The sequence below is a fragment of the Setaria viridis genome, chromosome 2 (genome assembly GCF_005286985.2).
Source record: "Setaria viridis chromosome 2, Setaria_viridis_v4.0, whole genome shotgun sequence".
NCBI classification, from domain to species: Eukaryota; Viridiplantae; Streptophyta; class Magnoliopsida; order Poales; family Poaceae; genus Setaria; species Setaria viridis.
The window spans coordinates 21,673,901-21,689,674 of record NC_048264.2 but is presented as its reverse complement, the minus strand read 5'-3'; positions in this window follow the sequence as shown (position 1 = coordinate 21,689,674).

Here is a 15,774-nt window from a genome sequence, read left to right as displayed (position 1 = left end):
ATTAGATGCAATTTGATGATTTTACAATATTTTTACTAAATTTTTCAGTGATGTTTCCTTGTGTCAAAAGTTTATTTAAAGTTCAATTTTAACTGTTTTCTTTTGTCAATTGCTTGAAAATCTGAGCAGCTCTTGAGTCGATTTTTGTGGCATTGTGTTCTTTGCATTTTTGTTTTTCAAATGAGTATTTTTTAGGGAATTTTTGGATGAGTGTAACTGTGTCAAATGAGTGGAGAAAGTTGAGCATTTTAAATCCAGGTTGGGCCCACATGTCAGGCTTCTTCTTTCTCCCTCCTACATCTCCCTTTCTGGTTGGGCAAACAGGCAGCGCTACACGCCGTTGGCCACCAAGGCCGGTGCCCATCACCGGATTGGCTCCAGGGTTGTCGACCACGTGAAATCCTGACCATGCCCCCGCTCCACCCCTCGCCTATAAAGCAAAGCAGTGGGGCTCTCCGAAATCCTTGCCCCTCCCAAACCTCCATTACCAGTACACCCAAGCTCCAAATTCCCCATCTTCGCTGGCCAAATTCGCCAACGTGGGTGAGTCTCGGCCTGATTCCTCGTGCCCACAGCTTCACCACGACGCCACACATCTGTTTTGCCGCCTCCCGGCAGCCCTCCTCCGTCGTGAAGGCCTCCCCATGGCGAGCCCCCTTCCACACCATCTTTTGTCTGTGAAGCTCCCACTACACCACCTCCTCCTCGCGCTTGTGTTGCTACTGGTGAGACCCTTATCCCTAGGGCGCCACCCCGCTTTTCCCCGACCTGCGTCGTGCTGTTTCCCCGCTAGCGGCCCCAAGTCCATGGCTGGCCGAGCCAAGTGCCGAGCCGTGCTTCTGTTTCTGAATGTCTGTGCGTGTGGAGTGCTGTTAGAGAAGAAGAAGAACCATACGGGGGTGCGGTGAAGATTTTAGGGACCCAAGTGTGAGTTGCTAATAGATCTAAGGGCCTAGATTCAAAATAGTCTCAGTTTTGTGTTATTTACTAGATTAAATAGCTGCAAACTTTGAAAAGTCATAGAAAAATGTAGAAAAATAGGAAAAATATGAAACTTGTTTTGTTAGGCTCCTGATGTACATGTGTGACTAGGAAAAATATTTGCTTCTGTAACATATGTGTTTAACATTACTTAAATAAATACATGTGGTTTAATGTACTTATTATGTGATAAATAGTTTTCATGCTCTTGAAATTCTGAAAAATTTACTGTAGCCTCTGTTAGTGTTAGTAACCCTTCTGTAAAATTTGTAGAGCCCGATTGTTAATGAAATCTTATGCATCTCGTGTAGAAGCTAACCTCGCTGACGGGACATATGAGCTCGTACCGGACAACAAAGAAGGACAAAAGGTGGGAGAGCTGAACCTGATCGAGACAAATCAAGACCCAAACCAAGATTCGGAAGATCCCCAGGCTAATTTAGGGAAAGAAGGCAAGCCCCGGAACATAACCCTGGTTTCCAAATTATGCAATACTTATGTTGCTTATGTTTGTGCATTAAGTTCATAGGAGTTGCTTGAAACCTTAGTTGCATGCTCCTAGTACCCATGACTTGAATAATAGCATGTTAAGTCGAGTAGTTGCTATGCTAAATAAGGATACAGTAAAAGTTGAGTGATTTCCTGTCACTCGCGAGCTGTAGTAGTTGCCTGTTTACTTATGTTGGAATCATAAGGATTGACGGGTGGGGCTTGGTACTGTGTTCTGCAATTATTGATGTATAGAGGAAAAATTGCTAAGGTCGAAATGTGTGGGAGTCTTGGTCAAGTTTTTGAATGTACTAAACACATGCTGAGAGTATGGGGAATCAGTAAACCTACTACCTGATTGAACCGGCATCGACCTTTCCCCTGCTCTCTCTGGAACTGGGTTCCCCTGCAGCCGTATGTGGGTACAAGTGCAGCCACGGTACAGTGTCATTCCGAGACCGTTGGGGCATTATATCCAAGGGAAGTGGGATTTGGATAAGCGCCGCGAATTGACGGGAACTGTTGATATATGTGAACCCGTCGTGGCAATAGCATATGTCATGTGTTTAGGTCCACCTTGTAAGGTTAAGAAATTCGATTCGAATCGTCTGCTTCTCACAGTTTGGGACTGCTTGACCTCTTTTCCTGCATTGAGTAAGAAGGTGAACAAGGATGATGCTTAATATTGTTTCTTGATTAAATTTTTTGTTCTACCATGCTTGTTAGAATAGGTGCTTACCTAGAATGGTTAATCAACTAGAACTTGATGCTAAAACTTGAAAGTAAGGATTCATTTTAGAAGCTTTTGGCAAAAACAAACCTCTCATCCAAAAAGCCTTGCATGTCTAGGAGTTAGTGGATTAGATACCACCTGACGGGTAAGTCTTATTGAGTATTAGTATACTCAGCCTTGCTTGTGGCTATATTTTCAGGTACTGTGGATGTGAATGACTTGGTTGCTAGTGTGACTTGGCCGACCCAGCTCCCTCCGGGTTAGACGGTCGAGTAGGACCCATCCTCAATCGGCGAGGAACATGATGCCTGATATCATGGCAGGCTTCACCATGGTATTATGTATCGACGTTAGAACTATTGTTATTCTCCGCTGCTATTTAACTCTGAACCATTCCTTTATGAATTTGAACTATCGGCTTATAATAACTTAAATTGGAACCTGTAATAATTTATCTAGATTGTTGTAATCTCTGGACTCGTCTTCATGCGAGTATGCTTTGTTTCGATCCAAGACACGTGGTTGCATCGGGTGAAACCTGACAAACTACCATTTTAATTCGATTGAAGTGTCTATTCGCATTTAAGGCGATGTTGAGAACACTTTAGCCGAGTTAACTTGGGTGGTTCTGCCACATAACCCATCGAACGAAGAGCCATTATTACATTTCGCAGTACCATATTTGTCGTTTTTTCTAGGCCCTAGACCATTATTGCATTTTGTAGTGCCATATATTCAATTTTGGTTGCTGATCACCATCACAATCACAGACATAAAAATAGCTCATTTCCAACTTCCATATTGTTCACATCACAATCAACGAATAGTTCATCAGCAACAATAATGCAACATACAACAAGTTCAGCATCAACAATGCAACATACAACAAAAGCTCATCAGCAACAAACAAGTTCACCAGCAACACACTTCAATTGAGGGAAGGATTCACCTATCTCTGACTGGTGCTAAAGTTTATCGGGCTAGAAAACAGAGAATCCAGCTGCTTTGTGGTGTTCTTCAAAGCTTCGAGCTCTTCTATTTGAGACTTCAATGTTCTTTCTTATGTTTCAGCCCTCAATCTTAGTGCACCCATCTTTGACTCCTATTCAGCAATCTTTTGCTAAAGTTATGCCCCCCTTGTTTCTCACTCTCAACATCAGCTTGAATTTCTTCAACCTACAGCATAGTACCAACCCTAGCCTTTTCTTTGAGGATGGGTGAATGCCAGTAACCTTCCAAAATATCCTAGATTAGACAACTTCAGCCACTGTTTTAGCAGCAATCTTTGGTTGGTCGTCTCTAGGTTGAGTGATGATTTGTTCCGTCCAAGCCTAATAAAAGAAAGAAAATGAAGGGTCTCACAAATGTTTCTATTGTTGTTATTGCAAAGAAGAATGCAAAGTAAATAAATACTTACAATGGCTGCCTGTACTGGAGCGGTGTAGTCATTTTTGTTGCAATGGAAGTTCATGAAAGGATCTATTGGAGTTGGGTTTCCTTCAACATGCTTCTCCCTCTAATATGATGTGAAAACAGGTATATATGTTAGCTTGGAACAAGGAGCATGAGCAGGTTCATCAAATAAAGTACACAACCAAAACATGACTTATTTTGTTGCTTACCACAACATGAGCCTGAGCAACGTAGCTTCTAGATCCTGTGCGCTAAGGAAACATGACCGCCCCACGATTACCAATGTTTTTAGTACACCTCTCCTTTACAATAACGAACACTCGTGTAAGATACATGAATAAGAGGAACACATCAGTACATTCAAATGTGCTAGTGGCAAGTTGAAGTTCTATCATACTTTGTGAGGTGAGCTAAACCACATCATAACCAATTTGTTCCACTGGTCGTCATCTAGAGTGGTCATAGGAGATTTGGTTGGGACTTCATTTGCTGGAAGATCATTGAAGAACTTTTTCTTGAGCTGGTACCTCCCCTGTATCTGTTGTGACTTGAGCATGTCAATGGATGCCTCTATGACATATTGACTAGTGGTGTCAATGTCAAATTGGACCTATATTAAGCACAACACAAAAGTAGTCAGAAAAATGGATGAAAAGAAAGGATGCAAAGAATTATGGTAGTAGATGAGTCGATATATACACATCGCCAATTTGCCAATGTAGTCCATGAGATATTTTTCATTCTTGGTCCTGTAGTTCTTCCAGCGAGTAAGGATCAATATATGCCCACACAGTATGATCCCACCCTCTGATGCAAACTTTGCAGCTTGCATTGGTGCCTCTGGCCATTTGAGCCATTCTCAAACATGGATTGGAAGCTTGGTGTGTAACCCTCTGCTTATTCTGTCTAGATCTCTGCCCAACCTTCTTGAATCCCGTGGCACTTGTACTCTTCTGGAAGGGCGTGCATCACCTAACAATTTTGTTACAGTCATACAGGTGGTGTGTGTTAATAATGATTGGGTTGCTAATTGCGACGTTCCAATTTTTTAGCTTTAGGAAAAAGAGATCAAATGACTTGCCTTCGCCAGTCATCATGTCGATAATATCCTTAGTGTGGATGGTTGTTGCTTGGCCTTCGGTTGACAATTCTTGTGAATCAGGAGTTGTCCCATCCAAAACTCCTGCCTGAGCTAAAGCCAATTCCTTTGCCTTGGTCCTAGTCACTCTAGGAGGTATACTATCAGAAGCATCAGGTGTCCAAATTCTCTTGGACAACCCTCTTCCCCGCTAACATGTATGCTATCACTGATCTGAATGGACAAATTGCATAAACAAAATAATAAGAAGTAATCCTACGTACCTGATACGAGAAATTTGGTAGGCAACAACAACAGATACCTCGTATTGGCCTATCTCTTGTCAGATTCAGGCCGTTCCTGAGACGGGTCGTATGTAGGATCTGGATCGTCACTTCTTTCTTCATTGGTTATCTTTTTTTTTACCTTTTTGAACCTAGGAAAGCATGCTTGTGAGGCGTCCAACACCGAGGGAAGACAAAATGCTCTAGTTCCTTATGATATGTGTAGCCCTCACCTGCTCGTATGGATGGAGCTCCGGTTCTTTATCTTAGGAAAAGAAAGAAAACTTTTGTAAAATTGTCCAACCACTGTAAACGAAACAAACTACTGTACAGGAAGCAAACTGATGTAAAATCTAAAGGTAGAACGCACCAAAACAAGATCCAAGATAGGATGTTCCTAACTAAAACAAGATCCAGGAAAGGATGTTCCTACCCAACCTTATACGAGTTGAAAGGAAAACTACTATAAAAAATAAATTTATAAAATTATAAAGGTACTGCCCCCAAAACAAGATCCAAGATAATATGTTCCTACCCAACCTTGTACTAACCCAAAGGACAAACTAGTAAAAAAACAAACTAGTGTATACATGGGAACTGCCAGATCTACAAACAAACAACAAAGTCAAAGCAGTAACAAAACCAAATAAGGAAACTCTTTAATCGTATCACTGGGGACACTTAACTAGGGACGAAAACGTTGTACCTAGTTGTTGACGTTTCCTTCGTGCGACCTTCCCGCCTTGTGCCATTGCGTGCCGCTAGTCCTATGGAGGGAGATGGGAAATGGGCGGCAGCTATGAGGGGAAGATTGTGGATGGCGGTGGGCAGGTGAAGATTTGGGATGGGGGGTCTTTTCAAATTTGTTTGTTGCTGATGTTTGCTTCAATTAGAAGGATCGCTGCTCGGAAGCTTTGAAGATTAAGAGTCTCAAGAAAGCAAGATCTGAAGAGCAGTAAGAGTAACTTTACGTTGGAGAAAGGCAAGTGTCCCTAACCATCCTTCTACCTATACTTTGTTCATAATATCATGATTATGTTAATTGGAACATGGAGAACCACCTAGAAAAACAGTGCAACCACAAGAACTATCATGGTTCTAGTCTTGGCTAATTAATTAGAGACTCTAGTCTGAGGTAATCTTACTAAAAGGGCAAAAGGGGTGGCAGTTGATGGGGTATAACTCGATTCTCTTGGGGAGTGTGCTTTGCTAAGACACTACATCCACTAGGGTGGCTTATGCTCTACTACTGCCTCGGAAACCTTAGCAGGTTACCACTTACTAGCGAATCTTTATAAAGGCCTCGTAGCATCCCTATGCAATCACACCTCGGAAGTGTGGTATGGTGCCTAGCTAGCACTGCATGGTTGGGTCCAAAGTTCTCTGAACTTTACGCGACTTGTGGGTAAAGATGTACAACCTTTGCAGAGTGTAAAACTGATATATCAGCCGTGCTCACGGTTAAGAGTGGCCTGAACCCTCACATGATTAATTAAACTTGAATATTGACTTAAATCGTTATTCTGGTTATTTCCTGTAGCCTTGTTGAGTACCAACCATAAGTGTACTCACCCTTGCTTACTGCTGCTCAAAAGAAGAAGATGTGTGAAGTTTATGCTGAGTTCTAGGTGTACGCAACCCCCCAATCGAGTGCCTGTGAAGTTTGGAGCCTCCGTTTCCAGGGTTTAAGCTGTGTGTCTCTGATAGTCTTGTAAGTCTTTTGTATCTTTTTACGTGATACTGTTGCTGTTATTCACTAATGATGTCACTATATGTATGAAACTAGATCCTGGCGTACATATTGGCAGCACTTGGTTTTGTTTTAAAATTGGGTGTGACAAGATGGGTGCGATGCTAGAAGAATCCTCGTAGAATGATTTGCCATGTGCTTCGTCTTTCCCCTTGCTCCCTGGTAGTAACCATGCTGGAGCTCGCAAGTGAAGGATGATGAGCTTCACAGTCTTTATCATGTTGTCTGGTCGAGGATGGAGGTGTGGTGCCGATTGCTCACTATCTCTGCAACGTCCCTGGGCAAGACTCAAGCACATGATGTGTACTTGAAGTCTAGTTCCAAGTACTTGCAGAGGGGAGAGGGTGCTAATGGTGAGCGGGAAGACTGGAGTGCGTGGAGCCTCAGTCTCCATCTATGCCACCGTCGAGGAGAGGAGAAGGGCACAGCTGCCTAGAACACAGCTTTCTTGCATGCACTTCCCGCCTCTTAGCGCTTCTTGCTCCTGATCTGGGAGTAGTCGCCAGGCTCAAGTGTATCTTTATAATATAATAAAAGCCTGGGACTTCTGTTATGACTTCCAGTAGGCAATTGCTTGTAGTCGTTGTTGAGCACTTATGCTGTACTCTAAACACTCCGACTTCTTAAAGTGGAGGTATTTGTTGTAATCTTGCAAATTTCGTTAATACGAAGATTGCATGTATGAAATGAGATGAGTAGTTTGGTGTACTCTTTGTCTGTCTGTTGTGACAAACTAATGCCTGTGGAACTGAGTAGTTTGTGGAGACTTGTTGGCCGAGTAGCTCAAATTGCAGCTGTAAGCCACTGTATGAGTTGTAGAGAACTCATATAGACTTGTGTTGAAAAGTCAAAGACAGAGTGCTGGGGCTCGTGGAGCTAAATAGCTCAAATTGCAGCCGACTCGCCTTTGCGAATTGCTAGACTTGTTGGAATAAGTAGGGAAAAAGAGCGCTGAGGCTCGTGGAGCTGAATAGCTCGAGTTGCAGCTGACCCGCCTTTGCAAGCCGCTAGACTTGTTGAAACAAGTCGAAGTCAGAGCGCAGAGACTCGTGGAGCTGAGTAGCTCAAGTTGCAGCTGGCTTGCTTTTGCAAGCCGCTAGACTTGTTATTACAAGTCGAAGTCAGAGCGCAGAGGCTCGTAGAGCTGAGTAGCTTAAGTTGTAGCTGAGCCGCCTTTGCGAGCTGCTAGACTTGTTGAAACAAGTTGAAGTCAGAGCGCAGAGGCTTGTAGAGCTGAGTAGCTCAAGTTCCAGTTGGATTGCCTTTGCAAGCCGCTAGTTGTAAGCAAAGATGAGTAGTTGGTAGTTGCTAAAAGGAAATTTATTCATCATAAATGAAAGGTTGAGGCTGATGGCCTGAGTCTAGTGCCGCTTAGTCTGCTGACTATGGGTAGTAGCAAAATAGGTGCTCAATGTTTTAGGAGTTTGCGACTTCTTCACTGGAGAGTTGTTGTAGCCTGTACGATCCTGATCCTGTGACTTTGGACACAATGTAAGGCCCTTCCCAAGGCGAGTTGAGTTTGTGCAGCTCCGTTGTGTCTTGAATATGTTTGAGGACCATGTTGCCAATGTTGAAAGAACGTTCTTTGACGTTGCGATCGTGGTAACGGCGTAGTCCTTTAAGGTATCTTGCTAACTGTTCGAGTGCTGCACAACGTGATTCTTCCAAGCTGTCGAGGTCTAAGTGCCTTGTTTCCTCTGCTGCCACTTCGTCGTATTGCTCAACCACTGGGGACCTCCACATGACGTCAGCAGGGAGTATGGCTTCTGACCCATAGACGAGGAAGTAGGGTGACTGCCCAGTAGGCTTGCACGATTGAGTACATAGCCCCCAGAGAATGTTGGGTAGTTCTTTAAGCCACTTGCCTCCTTTGGTGTTGCCAATGTCATGCAGCCTTTTCTTAAGAGCTTCAAGTAACATGCCGTTGGCACGCTCAACTTGGTCGTTGGCTCTTAGGTGAGCGACGGAGACATAGTGAACATTGATTCCGCTATTCTCGCAGTACTCCTAGAACTCGTGATTGTTGAAATTTGAGCCCAGATCTGCGATAATTCTATTTGGGAAATCGTAGCGGTGAACTAATTCATCCAGGATGTAGAGAAATTTGTCAGCCTTGGGGCAGGTGACTGGCTTCACCTCAATCCATTTGGTGAACTTATCAATGGCGACGAGTAGTCGATTGAATCCTCCTGGGGCTGTTGGGAGCAGACCAATCATGTCAAGCCCCTAGCATGCGAAAGGCCATGTTGGAGGTGTGGTGATGAGTTTGTAGGCAGGGACATGTTGTTGCTTAGCGAAAAACTAGCAGCCTTGACATCTGCGGACTAGTTCCTTTGCATCTACCAGCGCAGCTAGCCAATAAAATCCTGCTCTGAAAGCTTTGCTTACTATTGTTCTTGAGGATGCGTGATTCCCGCAGATTCCTTTATGTACTTCCTCCAAGATGTCCTTGCTGTCCTCGCAAGTGACGCACTTCATGAGTACTCCCAAGGACGCTCCTCTTCTGTAGAGTTTATCTCTGACTAGAACGTAGCTTTTGCCTCGTCGTGAGACTTTCTGCCTGTGTCTTGTCGGAAGGTAGCTTTGCTCTTTAGTGTAGTCAATAAAAGGAGTCCTCTCGTCTACCTCGATCATCATGATCTCCCGATCAGGTTCTAGTAGGCCCTTATTGGTGGTTGCTAGAGTTGCTTGTTCTGTTATGGAAGGCTTGCGAAGTTCGTGAACAAAAATGCCTGCTGGGACTTCCGCACGTGTTGAACCCATTTTGGATAAAGTGTCGGCAGCAACGTTGTTGTCGCGGACCACATGCTGAAATTCGAGGCCTGAGAACTTGTTCTTTAGTTTGCGGACTTCCCTGCAGTATGCGTCCATATTTTCCTTGTTGCGGTCCCACTCATCATTGACTTGGTTGATGACTACTAATGAGTCACCATAGACTAGTAATCTTTTGATACCCAGTGAGATTGCTAGGCGAAGACCGTGTAGTAGTGCTTCGTACTCGGCTTTGTTATTTGATGCTTCCCAAAAGGTTTGAAGAAAGTTTGAGTTGTTCGCCTTTTGGGGACATTTGTTGGAGGTATGCCCTAGAGGCAATCATAGAGATGATGATATTCTATTGTATCCATGATTTATATTGTGTTCCTTGAATATCCATTAAAGGCTACTTGAATTGATTTGCAATTATGTGAATTGTGTGTGAAACTCTTTACTTGTATGGTTATTCTAAAGTTGTCCCTAGTCGGAGTTCATGTGAGGACACACATGAATATTAGACTAGCACATGTATTGGTTGATGACTATGTTTCACAAGTCATGGACATGGAGATGTCAAACTAATAAAGTGAGCACATATGGAGACATATGCTAGGACTGACCCAAGGCGAGAAGTAGTTCTCTCTTTACACAACATGTACGCGTTGTCCTTAGACCTGAGATTGTTGCATGTACTCAAGATGTGGGTCGATTTACTTAGGGGCTATCAAACGCTACACCGTAACTGGGTAGTTATAAAGGTAGCGTTTGTGTTTGTCAAGAAGCATGCTGTGAAGCATGGTCAGTCAAGATGGAATTTGCCCCTCTCTATTTGAGGGAGATATCTCTGGGCCCTTGAGTGATTGGATCTGGAAATGCATGGCCATGCTATGTGAGGTTAAGAGTTAACCTAGAAAGGGATTCTGAATCACAGCATCGAGAAAGAGTGGTCGGCTTGGAGCTAGACCAAATATCGTGAGGCAAAGGAAATAGCATGTACGTGATGTTGTGATTGTTCATCTGATATGATCTTCGTGTGCGTGTAGGAGTTAGTATGTTTTGCTAGAGGTCGCTACTAACTATTGGCTGAGTAGGAGTACTCGGGCCATGTCTATACGTATATGAACCTATAGGGTCACACACTTAAAGGGCTAGAAGCCCAATTCGGATGTGATCTGAATTGGACCAGGTTTAGGAGTACTAATGGGCCTTGGACCCAGAGGCCCATAAGGAACCCCTATATAGTGAGGGGTGGGGGTGCTCTTGTTGGAGGTATGCCCTAGAGGCAATCATAGAGATGATGATATTCCATTTGTATCCATGATTTGTATGTTGTGTTCATTGAATATCCATTGAAGGCTACTTGAATTGATTTGCAATTATGTGAATTGTATGTGAAACTCTTTACTTGTATGGTTATTCTAAAGTTGTCCCTAGTCGGAGTTCATGTGAGGACACACATGAATATTAGACTAGCACATGTATTAGTTGATGACTATGTTTCACAAGTCATGGACATGGAGATGTTGAACTAATAATGTGGACACATGTGGAGACATGTGCTAGGACTAACCCAACACGAGAAGTAGTTCTCTCTTTAAACAACATATACGCTTTGTCCTTAGACCTAAGATTGTCGCATGTATTCTAGATGTGGATCGACCTACTTAGGGGCTATCAAACGCTACGCCGTAACAGGGTAGTTATAAAGGTAGCTTTCGGGTTTTTCAAGAAGCATGCTATGAGACATGGTCAATCAAGATGGGATTTGCCCCTCTCTGATTGAGAGTGATATCTCTGGGCCCCTCGAGTGATCGGATCCGAAAATGCATGGCCATGCTACGTACGGTTAAGAGTTAACCTACAAAGGGATTCCGGATCACAGGATCGAGAAAGAGCGGTCGGCTTGTAGCTAGACAAAATATCGTGAGGCAAAGGGAATAGCATGTATATTATGTTGTGATGGTTCGTCTGATATGATCTTCGTGTGCGTATAGGAGTTGGCACGTCTTGCTAGAGGCCGCTACCGACTATTGGGCCGAGTAGGAGTACTCGGGCCATGTCTATACGTATCCGAACCCATAGGGTCACACACTTAAGGGGCTGGAAGCCCAATTCGGATCTGATCCGAGTTGGATTAGGTTTAGAAGTGCTAATGGGCCTCGGATCCAGAGGCCCATCAGGAACCTCTATAAATAGAGGGGTGGGGGCGCCCTAGGGTTCACACCTTTTGGCGAAACACACCTGCCGCGCCTCCCACGCCCTCGCCTGTTGCAACTCGCGGATCTAGCAGTCCGGTTTGCGACGCTTGCTCCCTACACGTGTGGATACCTTGGAGGTGTTGCGCCTGCAGCACTTGGACGATCTTGCTGCACGTGGACGAGCTGCTATGGAGCTGCTGGACATGATCGACTACGTACGACTACGTTGATCGACTACGTACGACTACGTGATCGTCTTCACTGCATCGACGCATATCTACATCTTCCGCACCAGTAGTGCGTCGAGTGGTAATCCCGTGATCCTTATACGACAGTTCTTCCTGGTTATACGTGGTAGAATTTTTGTATTGCGCTATTGTAGCCTACCTCGTATCCCAACAGTGGTATCAGAGCCGTAGCTGCTTAGTTTTGGATTCGGGATGTGTGCATATGGAGATATGCGAGTTTTCCGTTTGATCTATGTCCTGTTTTCGTGCTCTTGCTGCAATGGTAGTGTAACGACATACTCCTACCGGTTGGTTTCCGCCATCGGAGTTAAGTGATACACGTAAATCCAGTTGCAGTGAGCGAAGATCAATATGATTGGTCGAATCGAAACCTAGGGTCATACGCCAGGCGCATTAGATGTGCAATGGTAGATGAGATCTACTGCCGGGGTCGGGATTTTTGCCGTTTGCGTATGCTTCGGTAAATCAGCCGTAACTTTTCGGTACGATCTCGGATTGGGGCGAATTTTATATTAAAATTGATCTACAGAAAAAGTTACACATGAAATTCAACCGCTTCGCCGTTTTCGGCGAAATTAGATTTCCCAAATTTGGCTTGGAAGATGGAGTTTCGGGCATCCGAAGTTTGGAACGTTAGGACGCCTAACTCTATTTTGCAGGATGTATGTTTGTATCTTGTGATCAGTATGGCCCCCTTGTGTATGTGATGCATGTGTGTAACTCATTCGTGACCTGCGTGTCGCGCGTACGGCAACACGGCAGGAGCCATATGTGTTGTCACTTTATTGTATTTAATGGTCTGCGTACCAATCTGTGATGACCCAAGCAACTATGTAATCTTCATTACTAGATTCTTTACTAGCTATTAGGCGTAATAGCATGCTCTAGTTCTTGGAGGACTCATCACCAGGAGGATGGCGCACATGGAACATGGAGATGGAGATCACCATGGTGAACAGGTTCTATGGAGATGGAGATCACCATATGAAAACGGGCCATACTGTGTCACAACTGTGTGAATGCTATTCTGTTTATGTTTTACTTTCTGCGTGCTGTGATGTTAGAAGTAGAACGATCCCTCACAAAGTTTAAGTTAGTATGCCCTCCCAACTAAAACTTGCACCGTCCCATGTCTTGTACAGTTAGTGGTGGGTCTATGAAATTAGGGTGCCACTAGTTTTCCTTGACTAGACGGGTTTGTGTCGGACACTTACACGCATAAGGGTTGGTTTGCTTAACAAGGTTATCTTAACGGTTAAGGACCTTGGGGCATAAAGGTTGGGCGCCGAGACATAGAGATGTCACCCAACAACAGGAGTCATATGTGATATGATTAGCAAAAGTTGCTTACCGATCTACCTCGTTTGCTAGCGGTGATGCTAAAGCTCACTAGTAGACTTGTTAGTTGTGGATCCTGAATCACTAAGTTTCAATAGAGGGATATTGATTTTAGTGGGAGTAGATTCTGTTAAAATAGTTTAATGTAATTTGCTCTATCATGGATACGTTTGTCTTAGTGTATTTTGCATTACTTTTGTTGTAGATTAAATGGCACCTAGCAACACCACCACATCGTTTGCTTTGCGTTCGGTCCTTGAGAAGGACAAGTTGAATGGAACAAACTACTCGGATTGGATCCGTAACCTGAGAATTGTTCTCAGGGCTGATAAAAAGGAAGATGTTCTAGACACCCCACTACCACCAGTACCTGCTGATGATGCATCTGCTGCCGTTAAGGCTGCTTACAAGAAGGCATTTGATGCTAATCTTGAGGTAAGCTGCCTTATGCTTGCTTGCATGGAACCCGAGCTGCAGATGCAGTTCGAAACAAATCATGAGGCACACGATATGATCGTGGCGCTCAAGGACATGTTCCAGACACAGGCTAGGACCGAAAGGTTCAATGTGTCCAAAGCCTTTCTGGAATGCAAGTTAGCAGAAGGCGCAGCAGTAGGACCACATGTAATCAAGATGGTTGGTTACACTCAGCGATGTAATCAAGTGCATCGAGTGGTAATCCCGTGATCCTTATACGGCAGTTCTTCCTGGTTATACGCGGTAGAATTTTTGTATTGCGCTAGTGTAGCCTACCTCGTATCCCAACAACTCTAGGGTTCAATCCCTTTCGGACTAGCAGCAGCCGTGCCTCCCACGCCCTTGCCTTATTGCAACTCGTGGACCTAGCAGTCCGTCTTGCGACGCTTCCTCCCGGCACGTGTGGATACTATACCTTGGAGGTGTTGCATCTGTAGCACTTGGACGAGCAGCCGCACGAGAGCTTCAACGAGGAACCTGACGAGCTGACGACGAGCCTGACGAGCCGCAGCTCGAGGAGGGAGCCACTGCACATGGACGAGCTGCTGAGGAGCTGCTCGACGTCGACGTGTTTGACTACACTGCATCGACGTGTGATCGACTTCGCTAGACGCGTATCTACAACTTCTGCACCTATGCGTCGAGTGGTAATCCCGTGATCTATAACAGTAGTAATTCCTGGTTTACGTAGTAGAAAATTTTGTTTTGCACTAGCGTAGCCTACCTTGTATCCCAACAATATTAAGAGTACTCTTGCGCCGGCTCCCTCAAGCTTGAGAGATCCATCGAAGTAACCCAGTGTTCAGGGCGTTCTACCAGTGTAGGCAACTGATTTTCCCTCCAATCAGCCATGAAGTCGACTAGAGCTTGGGACTTGATTACTATTCTTGGTTTGAATTCCAAGAACAATGCTCCGAGTTCCACTGCCCACTTTGAGATTCTGCCCGTGGCGTCCATGACGGATATGTTGTGTTCCTAGAAGTAGTGTCGCAGTATCCGCGATGTGAGTAGTATGGCATAGAGTAGCTTCTGGACCGATGAGTACCATGTCTTGGAGTCCGAGAGTACTTTGCTGACAAAGTATACTGGTCTCTGGACTTTGTAGATGTGGCCTGGTTCAGACCTTTCGACTACTATTGCTGTGCTGACAACATGAGTGGTTGCAGCGATATACAAGAGCAAGTCTTCGTTTGGTGTTGGAGCTGTGAGGATTGGTGGCTTTGACCAGAAGTCTTTCAGCTGTACCAGAGCCTTATCTGCCTCCTATGTCCATTGAAACTTGTCTTGTCGCTTGAGTAGTTTGAAGAAGGGTAGACCCCGTTCTCCAAGTCTTGATATGAATCTGTTTAGGGCCTCCATGCAGGCTATAAGCTTCTGCACATGTTTTATGCCGGATGGGGCCTGCATATTGGTGATGGCGGAGATTTTCTCAGGGTTTGCCTCGATTGCTGATGATGAACCTGAGTAGTTTCCCCGATGGTATGCCGAAAACGCACTTGGTAGGACTGAGTTTCCATCGGAACACTCGCAGAACACTCGCAGGCTTGTGAAAGTTTCTTCTAAGTCTTCGATCAGATCGTCTGGATTCCTTGTTTTGACTACTACATCGTCGATGTAGGCTTCTATGTTGTAGTGTAGTTGTTTCTCAAAGCATATTTGAATTGCGCGTTGATAAGTCGCTCCTACGTTCTTCAGCCCAAAGGACATTGTCTTGTAGCAGAATGCTCTGAAAGGGGTGATGAACGCGGTCTTGGCTTGATCTTCTTCCTTGAGTGCTATCTGGTGATATCCTGAGTAGTAATCGAGGAAATAGAGGACTGCGCATCCAGTTGTGGAGTCGACTACTTGGTCGATTCTGGGGAGCCCAAAGGGATCTTTGGGACAATGCTTGTTAAGATCTGTGTAGTCGACACACATCCTCCACTCATTGTTGTTTTTCTTTCGAACTAAAACTGGGTTGACTAGCCAATCAGGGTGGAAAACTTTTTTTATGAAACCTGCCGCGAGTAATTTGGCTAGCTCTTTCTTAAT